Consider the following 10,205-nt stretch of genomic DNA (forward strand, 5'->3'; position numbering starts at 1 on the left):
AAGTGCTGCTTGATATCGTTCCCAGTGCCCGTGTGCTTTTGTTTTGATTTTGTTCCTCTCTCCATCCCTGTCCTGTTTATAGGGCTGATTATCCTATTGTGTTCACCTGTTCTGTGTCCAGCTCTTAATTATACTGTTTTGCTGATTTATCCCTTGTTTCTGTTTCCTTGCAAAGTCTTGCCAACTGTTTTTGTGCATTGCTGATATGTTTTTCTTCCTGTGTTTTCCTCTGCCTGTTTTTTTTTTATCACAGCTCTTCCTTCTTTATTGATGAATGTTGATTGGCCTTAAAACTAGACGGCCTTTCGATTTCATAAAATCGGTGAAATTTAGTTCCCTCTGAAATTTGGTCATTGTGATATACGTTTATTTCTGTAATATCTCAAAAAAAAAAAAAAACGGGCCATTCTGTGTCTGGGAAGTTATTTAATTTGAGAGAAATCGCTTGCCTCACACAGTCAGACAGAGGAAGTCTGTATGTGTATGCGCAGATTTACCTTCTTCTTCTTTTGGGTTTTACGGCACCTGCCATCCACAGTGTTGCATTACTGCCATCTACAGGTTTACCTTTGAGCATGCGCTGACAGTTCCATCATTCTGTCGCTAAACGAACAGCTGATCACTCCGAGGTGCTCGCTGAGTGCCGATATTTATTAGTTCGGTCCTGCGTTTCCTTTCCTTCGTATATAACATAACGTCTTTTCTTCTGGCTTTCCGTTACTGGAGTCGGTCTTTCACGTTTCATTCGCACACTCACGTCCTCCATTTTTCTCTCCGGTTTCAAATTTGTATCCCACAATGCCTTGCGCTAACGGGGAAAGCCCACTATGTGATGTGATGCATGACGTAGTATCTTGAATTGGGTCATGGTGAAGCAGGAAAAAATCACAGAGAATTTAGGGCCACATGGCCCTAAATTCATTAATTGTTCTATTTAAAAAAAAACCTAATAAAATTGGACTGTGATTCAAATTCAGTAGCTTTTGGTCCACTAAACAAAAATAATTGGGTGACGGGGAAAATTCTTTTTATGACCCACACTTGAAAAATCTGAAAGGCAGTCTAGCTTTAATAAAACACGCTGAGTATACCTACACACTTGCATTCTGCAAGTTTACAGCTTCTCTATAATGACTGTAAGTTATACATGATTGTAAGTTTTCTCACATAAGTGATCAGATTATTTGAGCTTGAAGAAGAAGTATTGATGAAACTGATTTAAAAAATAAAATTGCAAGGATTACAGTGACAATTGTTGATGAATACGGGCTTTGTAGAAAGTGTTAATGGAAATTCGAATTGTATTTGAATGTCCACCTCGTTGGAGCATTCATTAAAATAGGGTCAGCAAGTCGCAGGCTGAGATCATGATCTGTACCAAGTTTACTGCATCGGAACCACGTTTACTTACAGCCTCGATGGAAGAGCCATATTTCCATTTCCATGTTCAGCCACTCCTGAACTCTGGATACGAACTGGAATCATGACTTTGAACCACTTGCCTAATGGAAGATGAGACATTCACTGTACGCCTGAGTGAAGCACATCTGGATATTGAATCAACAGATTCCCATTCGGTCTGATTCATCCATGATCGGACTGATCTGACTCCGAATCAAATGGAAGTGAATAGTGTGACTGTGAGTTTGTCCTTTGTGATGTGTAGAATCTTTTTTTTGTCACTGATAGAGGAAAATAGTGAATCAACAGTGAAGTGTTTGTGTCATTTTGGCATTCATTACTCTATCAAAAAAAAGAGCAAATACTGATTGTCTCTGAGTCACAGAGGGTCCAATCCTGGTTTTATACTCGATGTGCCCATGAGTAAGAGCAGCACCTTCAGACATTTCTCAAAACCATAGTGTTCACTGATCAGCATGACGACACTGTGCTCTGTGATTTTTATTTCTATTATTAGTTAACTTTTGCACATTGCTGCTGAAGGTGAGACTTGATGTCAGTTCAAACACACATCTGATTTCTGATTGCTCAGGTGTGACGACCCCTCAAAGACAGGCCCGTTCAAACCGTAAGCCCCTCCTATTTTGTGTCAGCCACACCTACTTAACCCTGTTCTCCATCTTTTTTTAGCACACACACACACACACACACAAACAAGATGACACTCGTAGACTTTACACTGACATCCATGCAAAACGCGTTGCCTTTGAAGACCTGGGTTCACTGTGACTTAAAGTGGTGGCACACTGACCGAGGGGCTAAAGGTCAAAGGTGAGCTGTGCTATAGTGTTTGAAATGGTGCCCGACTCACTACTTCTTAGCACACTTACAGTATATTGTATATAAAAGAGGAAGGAGTAATTCAAGTAAATGATTCTGTGCACATCAGGGGGTTTGTTAATCATTCTGTAATGGTTTTTAACCCAGGCATCTTGACATTAGTTCACTGTGGGCTGTATTCAGAGTCGAGTTAAACACATGTAGTGATGGTAATACCAGGAACTAATACCAGACGTAACTACAGACTACATACATAAATATGACACTGTAAATTAATGAATGGTGTCCTCCATTCATTAAAAAAGTCCACAATTTTTGTTTTTATCAACGGCATCAGACGAGACATCTTACTCAAAAACCTGATGAAGGACTGAATTTGTTACGGATAAATTTCCCAGGAACAACATTTTCAAGCTGTAAATGTTTCAGCTCGTGTGCTTGGTCAGCTTATTCTTCAAACCAGGGAGAAATTGGTGAATAGATGACTTACAACCACGTGATCAAAATGTGCTACGTCATGAGCGTCCGCCATGATGGTGGATATACAAAGCAACTCGGACGGCAGCCGCTGAAAGCGTGTCTGTAAACAATGCTGATTTTCTCACGATTACCACGATTTGAATGCTCGAGTGAAGAGTCAATACAAAGAGAAGATAGATATGTGTGGTTTTGACCCACATTATTTCAAAAAGTCAGACTTTTCTGAAGATAAGACGCTTCTACCGAGCATCGAGTACCCAGATATCGCATTCTGTCTGGTTTGGTTGCCAAAGAATCAAGTCCGACCTTGGACGAAACGTAGCCCATTTTCTGAGTGGGTGCCCAGTCTGGATTGTTTCTATCGTATAAGTTTGCTGGCGCTCCTAGAAGCGAAATGGTAATACACGCATTTAAATTATACCAACGACCGAGTGAACCACGACAAGAGAGAACTCTCATTTTATAGCAAGATTCTAGCAACACGAAATAAAATTCTTCCATGATATTATCGAGAAAGCTTTTGAATCTCACCTGATATAAAATGGTTACTGCAAACGCGAGCTGTTTTGGTTTTAGCCTCTAGGGGTGTTCACACGGCACATATTTGCATCGATGCTGCACCGATGTATTTTGTTGCGATATATCTTACACCGGTGTAAATTTTGTGGAGCGTTCACACGTCACAAACCTGCTTACTAGAGAGAAGCGTGTTAGCACCGGTGCAGCCCCACTTGCATTCACATGGCAGTTTTTGCGACCGTGCTATACAGTAGTAATAATGCGGAAATGAAATATGCGCATGCATGAAAATATACTTCCTTTTCCCGGTTGTCATGGCATCACCAAGTGCCGGGAAAACAACGTGGATGAAGACACCAGTGTTGCCAGATACTGCTGACGTTTTCCAGCCCAAAATATGTTCAAATCCGCCAAAATGCACTTAAAACCGCCCAATCTGGCAACACTGGAAGACACGCAGTTCTGTTGTTGTTGATATTCGCCATTTTGGAAGCGCAAAATACCAGGATGCAAATTATGCAATGCCCGTATATAATCAACTCTCCTCACGCCTAGCGAGTCTACCCCTGTAGCGTTCAGACGTCCCATTTTATATCGGTGCTGCCCTGCAAACTAGCATTTACTCCGGAGTAAATTTCTTAAACCACCTCCCGAGCAGGGTTAGATTTGCACCGGTTTAAGCAGCTTTCAGGGGCTACACCGGTATAACTTTGTACCGTGTGAATGCTCTACCGGGGCAGCCCCGGTGCTACACTGGAGTAAAAGTTGCCATGTGAACACCCCTTCTGTTAGATCAGCCCTGCTGATGTTGTTCAGCTGTGCTCGTCTCCTCTCCATACTAAGCCACAGAGTTTCCTCGCCCTCTTTCCAAATCACAGACGGAATTCTAAAAAATTGGAACGTGCCACGGTCACAAGTATTGTTGTGACGACAACCATGTACAGCACAAAGATGTGGCATCGCTAAAAGAATGCTTAAAGCAGTGGAAAAACAAAGACAGTTGTGCACACGTGACTATGATTTGTATGAAATGTCGCTTGACCCCGCATTTGTATCTCTACCAACATGGCCGACATCCGGGTTTCTATTTTGCTTTGACGTCACTTGCAAGTCAAGGATTTGTGTGTCCTCACGGTTCTTCGAACACTGTTTTGAGGGACTTTTTTAGCTCCTACTTCAGGGTAGATTCTCTCCCAGTACAAGAAGAACCATGAGTGATGTAAGCCTATGTTGTCTGAGCGAACATGAGCCAATGCGGCACCAGCAACCGCCGTTTTAAAAAATGTGTGTAAAATGTTCACCATGTAAACAATAGCTCTTAACATTAGCATTAAAAAATCGATTAAAAAAAAAACACGGACAAATGGACCAACAGTGAATTCCAGGCTTTGTTGAGTGTCTATGTGATGGAGGAAACACAGCATGATTTTTGACGCATCTAAATACTGAAATATAAAAATCCTCATGAGTATTTCCTGCTAATGTCAGGAAAACGTCTAGCAAGCCAACTTACGTCACTTCAGCGTCTCTACTCGTGGTGTGAATCCAAACAGGAAAAATCCCTTAAAGGGATGGGATGTAGTTCTTGGGGGACAGATCCCCAGTGGGTAGTTCCTCTCAAGAGGTCCCTAGAATTGTTTGGTCTGAAAGTCCATAAGACAATTTAAATTAGATGATAAAATCAACTTAAGCACGTGCATAACATGACTCTGAATACAAGGAACTTTCCCTGCACAATTATTGACTACATATAACTCAGATATTGACCGGCGAGTGGCCTAGTGGTAGCGTGTCCGCCTCTCAATCGGGAGATCATGAGTTCTACTCACGGTCGGGTCATACCAAAGACCATCATAAAAATGGTGCCTACTGCCATCTGGCAAGGCATGCTGCAATACAGATGCGAGTGGAGAGTCAAACTCTCGCGGTTACTAGAGGGCTAGCCCCCCACTGTAACCATAGCTATGTAATGGGTGAGAGGCCGAGGGGTATGGAAACGGAGATCTGCGCCACATGGCGTGGGAAGGACTTTGATTTGATAACTCAGATATTAGAGAAGTCAAAGCAGCATTTTACACCCAAGGACGAATCTTAGGACCGATTCTGAAATATATCGTAGTATCAGAATCAAACATTAATGCACAGTAATAAGAGTATTTTTACTTTTGTATGCTATAATCTGTTGACAACACGAACTGAAGCCAAGTCTAGAAACACACCGTCCACTTTGAGCACCATGTCGACTCTGAGGATCTTTAGGAGTCAGTGGGATGTTGGGTCATGTTCTAATAATTCTGGCAAAGTAGAAACGCATTAAAGGTTCAGAATATACTACCTGAAAACACACATTAAATATAATTTTATCCAATAAAATAAGGAATAAAACATCTACGGGGTGTGTCAGCAGAAAAAAACAATCAGCGTCGGGACTGACATGAAGCAGTCACAATTTGATTGCTATCATGATGCATCACAGGACATCTTGAAGTCCTTTATTCCTCTCACACCACAGCGATTTGTCAACGATTACAATTCTTCGTTTAGCAATAGATGAAGGACATATCGTGCTTTTTAACTGTTCATAGTTACATTTAATGTTGTCTCATGGAACATCTGCTAGACAAGTTAGTTCCTGCCATCACATCAAGCGAGACGGCCTTTCGATTTCATAAAATCCGTGAAATTTAGTTCCCTCTGAAATTTGGTCATTGTGATATATGTTTATTTCTGTAATATCTCAAAAAAATATCGGGCCATTTTGTTGCTGGGAAGTTATTTAATTTGAGGGGGTTGGAGCAAATAATGTGCATGAAATCGCACGCTTCATGCAGTCAAGCAGACAGAGGAAGTCCGTGTGTGTGTGTGTGCAGGTTTACCTTTGACCGTGCACTGACAGTTCCATCATTCTGTCGCTAAACGAACAGCTGATCACACCGAGGTGCTCGCTGAGCGCCGATATTTATTAGTTTGGTCCTGCGTTTCCTTTCCTTCGTATATAACATAACGTCTTTTTCTTCTCGCTTTCCGTTACTGTAGTCGGTCTTTCACGTTTCATTCGCACACTCGCGTCCTCCATTTTTCTCTCCTGTTTCAAATTTGTATCCCACAATGCTTTGTGCGAACGGGGAAAGCCCACCACGTCATGCATGACGTAGTATCTTGAATTGGGTCATGGTGAAGCAGGAAAAAATAGCAGAGAATTTAGGGCCACGTGGAGATAAATTCATTAATTGTTCTATTAAAAAAACTAATAAAATTGGAAGTCTGTGATTCGAATTCAGTAGCTTTCGGTCCACGAAACAAAAATAATCAGGTGTCGGGGAAAATTCTTTTTATGACCTACACTTGAAAAATCTGAAAGGCAGTCTACCCTTAACGTTATAGCAGCGATAATATAACAGCCGTCCTCTCGCCAGCCTCTTTTATTTTTCTTGTTAAGACAAAAATCATGTTACCAACAAACTGTAAAGTATAAAAAAAAGACAGTATAAAAATTCATCAAGCTTAATCAAGTACTCCAGAGAATTTCTGATCGATAGAACTGGATGAATTAGCCTCCTATGAGTGAATATTATGCTTCCTGGTGGAAAAAAAATACCTGTACTTGTTTTTCCAGCACTGTAAACACGCACAATTGTCTGAGTAAAAATGTGACCGACTGTGTTTCAAATGAACAATGAAATATAAAAAAGCTGGATGATGGAGCACAAAGATTTGGGGTCATAGAAATCATTGAGCACTTCTACACTTTGTGTGTGCGTGTGTGTGCGTGTGTGTGTGTGTGTGTGTGTGTGTTTATTTTTCTGGAAAACTGTCAAATGGAGAGATGAAAGTGGGTATGATTATGTTGTGCCACTGTTTTATGTCTTTGAAATCAAATGATGAGAAATAAATAAATGAATATGTTTTTTTGCATTGTGTTGTCTGGATTGTGCGCTCTTTCTAAACAAAAAGAACTTGTTTTGTCTCCTTGGGATTCAAACCCTTTCGAGCTCGGATGTACAGGATGTAATTAGTCTGGTTCATAAAGCTGTCACACACCTGGGCTGTAATCATAATCAGCATTACTTTAACTAGCACATTACAAAATACATCGCATGAACTACTTATTCACAGGGAAATGATACCGAAGTGAAATGAAAGTATAAAGTAGATGAGGGGTCGAAATCGTACTCCGTGTCGCTGCTGGAATGGATGCTATTCTAACCTGGAGTTTAGCAAAGAAACAGGCTAGCTTAATTAAATATAACCATGAGCAAATCAGTGAACTGTTGATGAACTTGATTGGATGTGAAATTGATCCCATTCGCAGTCCACTGATGTCGTGAACAATCGTACAATCATGTTTATTCTATCGACATTCACTGGATATGAGCAATCGTGCGCTCTGATTGGATACTCTACTACTAGGATATCAGCGTACTGTATACAGTGGGGCAAAAAAGTATTTAGTCAGTCACCAATTGTGCAAGTTCTCCCACTAAAAAAGATGAGAGAGGCCTGTAATTTTCATCATAGGTACACTTCAACTATGAGAGACAGAATGAGAAAAAAAAATCCAGAAAATCACATTGTCTGATTTTTAAATAATTTATTTGCAAATTATGGTGGAAAATAAGTATTTGGTCAATAACAAAAGTTCATCTCAATACTTTGTTATATACCCTTTGTTGGCAATGACAGAGGTCAAACGTTTTCTGTAAGTCTTCACAAGGTTTTCACACACTGTTGCTGGTATTTTGGCCCATTCCTCCATGCAGATCTCCTCTAGAGCAGTGATGTTTTGGGGCTGTCGCTGGGCAACACGGACTTTCAACTCCCTCCAAAGATTTTCTATGGGGTTGAGATCTGGAGACTGGCTAGGCCACTCCAGGACCTTGAAATGCTTCTTACGAAGCCACTCCTTCGTTGCCCGGGCGGTGTGTTTGGGATCATTGTCATGCTGAAAGACCCAGCCACGTTTCATCTTCAATGCCCTTGCTGATGGAAGGAGGTTTTCACTCAAAATCTCACGATACATGGCCCCATTCATTCTTTCCTTTACACGGATCAGTCGTCCTGGTCCCTTTGCAGAAAAACAGCCCCAAAGCATGATGTTTCCACCCCCATGCCTCACAGTAGGTATGGTGTTCTTTGGATGCAACTCAGCATTCTTTCTCCTCCAAACATGACAAGTTGAGTTTTTACCAAAAAGTTGTATTTTGGTTTCATCTGACCATATGACATTCACCCAATCCTCTTCTAGATCATCCAAATGCTCTCTAGCAAACTTCAGATGGGCCTGGACATGTACTGGCTTAAGCAGGGGGACACGTCTGGCACTGCAGGATTTGAGTCCCTGGCGGCGTAGTGTGTTAGCCTTTGTTACTTTGGTCCCAGCTCTCTGCAGGTCATTCACTAGGTCCCCCCATGTGGTTCTGGGATTTTTGCTCACCATTCGTGTGATCATTTTGACCCCACGGGGTGAGATCTTGCATGGCGCCCCAGATCGAGGGAGATTATCAGTGGTTTTGTATGTCTTCCATTTTCTAATAATTGCTCCCACAGTTGATTTCTTCACACCAAGCTGCTTACCAATTGCAGATTCAGTCTTCCCAGCCTGGTGCAGGTCTACAATTTTGTTTCTGGTGTCCTTTGACAGCTCTTTGGTCTTGGCCATAGTGGAGTTTGGAGTGTGACTGTTTGAGGTTGTGGACAGGTGTCTTTTATACTGATAACGAGTTCAAACAGGTGCCATTAATACAGGTAACGAGTGGAGGACAGAGGAGCCTCTTAAAGAAGAAGTTACAGGTCTGTGAGAGCCAGAAATCTTGCTTGTTTGTAGGTGACCAAATACTTATTTTACCGAGGAATTTACCAATTAATTCATTAAAAATCCTACAATGTGATTTCCTGGATTCTTTCCCCCCATTCTGTCTCTCATAGTTGAAGTGTACCTATGATGAAAATTACAGGCCTCTCTCATCTTTTTAAGTGGGAGAACTTGCACAATTGGTGACTGACAAAATACTTTTTTGCCCCACTGTATATCATGAGGAGAGAAAAACAAAATGGCGGCGCGTGTTGCTGAATCAACCAAGGACGAAATAAAAACTCTACTCGAAAACAAAACCCAATAAAAAACAAAAAATTAACAAAATATCGAATGAAAGTATTATGAAAAGAATGCATCTTTTTTATGATTTTTTTTTTTGCATTTTTCACAAATTGCTCCTGTCATTTCGCCGGTTTGTTTCTATTCTAAGCGGAAATTATTTTGTTGGACGTTTTGGATAAAGTTTTTATTTATCGAATTTACAAAAAGTAAAAATAAAAATGCTCCATTTCTCAAAATCCAGTGAATGTGGACAGAATAAAACAGTTATTCCACTCAATCTCGTTGTACATGGATTATAGCCGACTCGGCGTGTATCAGCTCATGTACGACTCGATTTCATGGAATAACTGTTAAATAAACGATAATAAGAAGAGACGTCCGAGCAGTGCTGGCTCATCAATACAGGGCGCAGGGACGCAACCCAAACCCCTCCCTCCCTTCCAAATATTCAGTCAAGTTTCACATGTTAATTATAAATTAGTCATATAATGCAAAATAATGATAATTGTTTACTTGGACGATGCGCTCGGTCATCTGTCAGCATTTATTAAAAATTGATTCCAAGTGATCTTTGCTTAATTTATTTGTGAATACACAGAGGATATTATATGACTGCATGAACATATGAAGTCTATCTTCGAGTAGTGAATGTATATATTCATGAGCGAAAGGAATGAATGAAAATATTTTCAACATGAGAAGATAAACTTCATATTTTCATGCAACAGTGTAATGTTCTGTATATGATATGGACACATCCACGAAAAAAAAAACATATATATAAAACCCCGATTCCAAAAAAGTTGGGACAAAGTACAAATTGTAAATAAAAACGGAATGCAATAATTTACAAATCTCAAAAACTGAT

The sequence above is a fragment of the Neoarius graeffei genome, chromosome 16, assembly GCF_027579695.1.
Source record: "Neoarius graeffei isolate fNeoGra1 chromosome 16, fNeoGra1.pri, whole genome shotgun sequence".
Classification (NCBI taxonomy): Eukaryota; Metazoa; Chordata; class Actinopteri; order Siluriformes; family Ariidae; genus Neoarius; species Neoarius graeffei.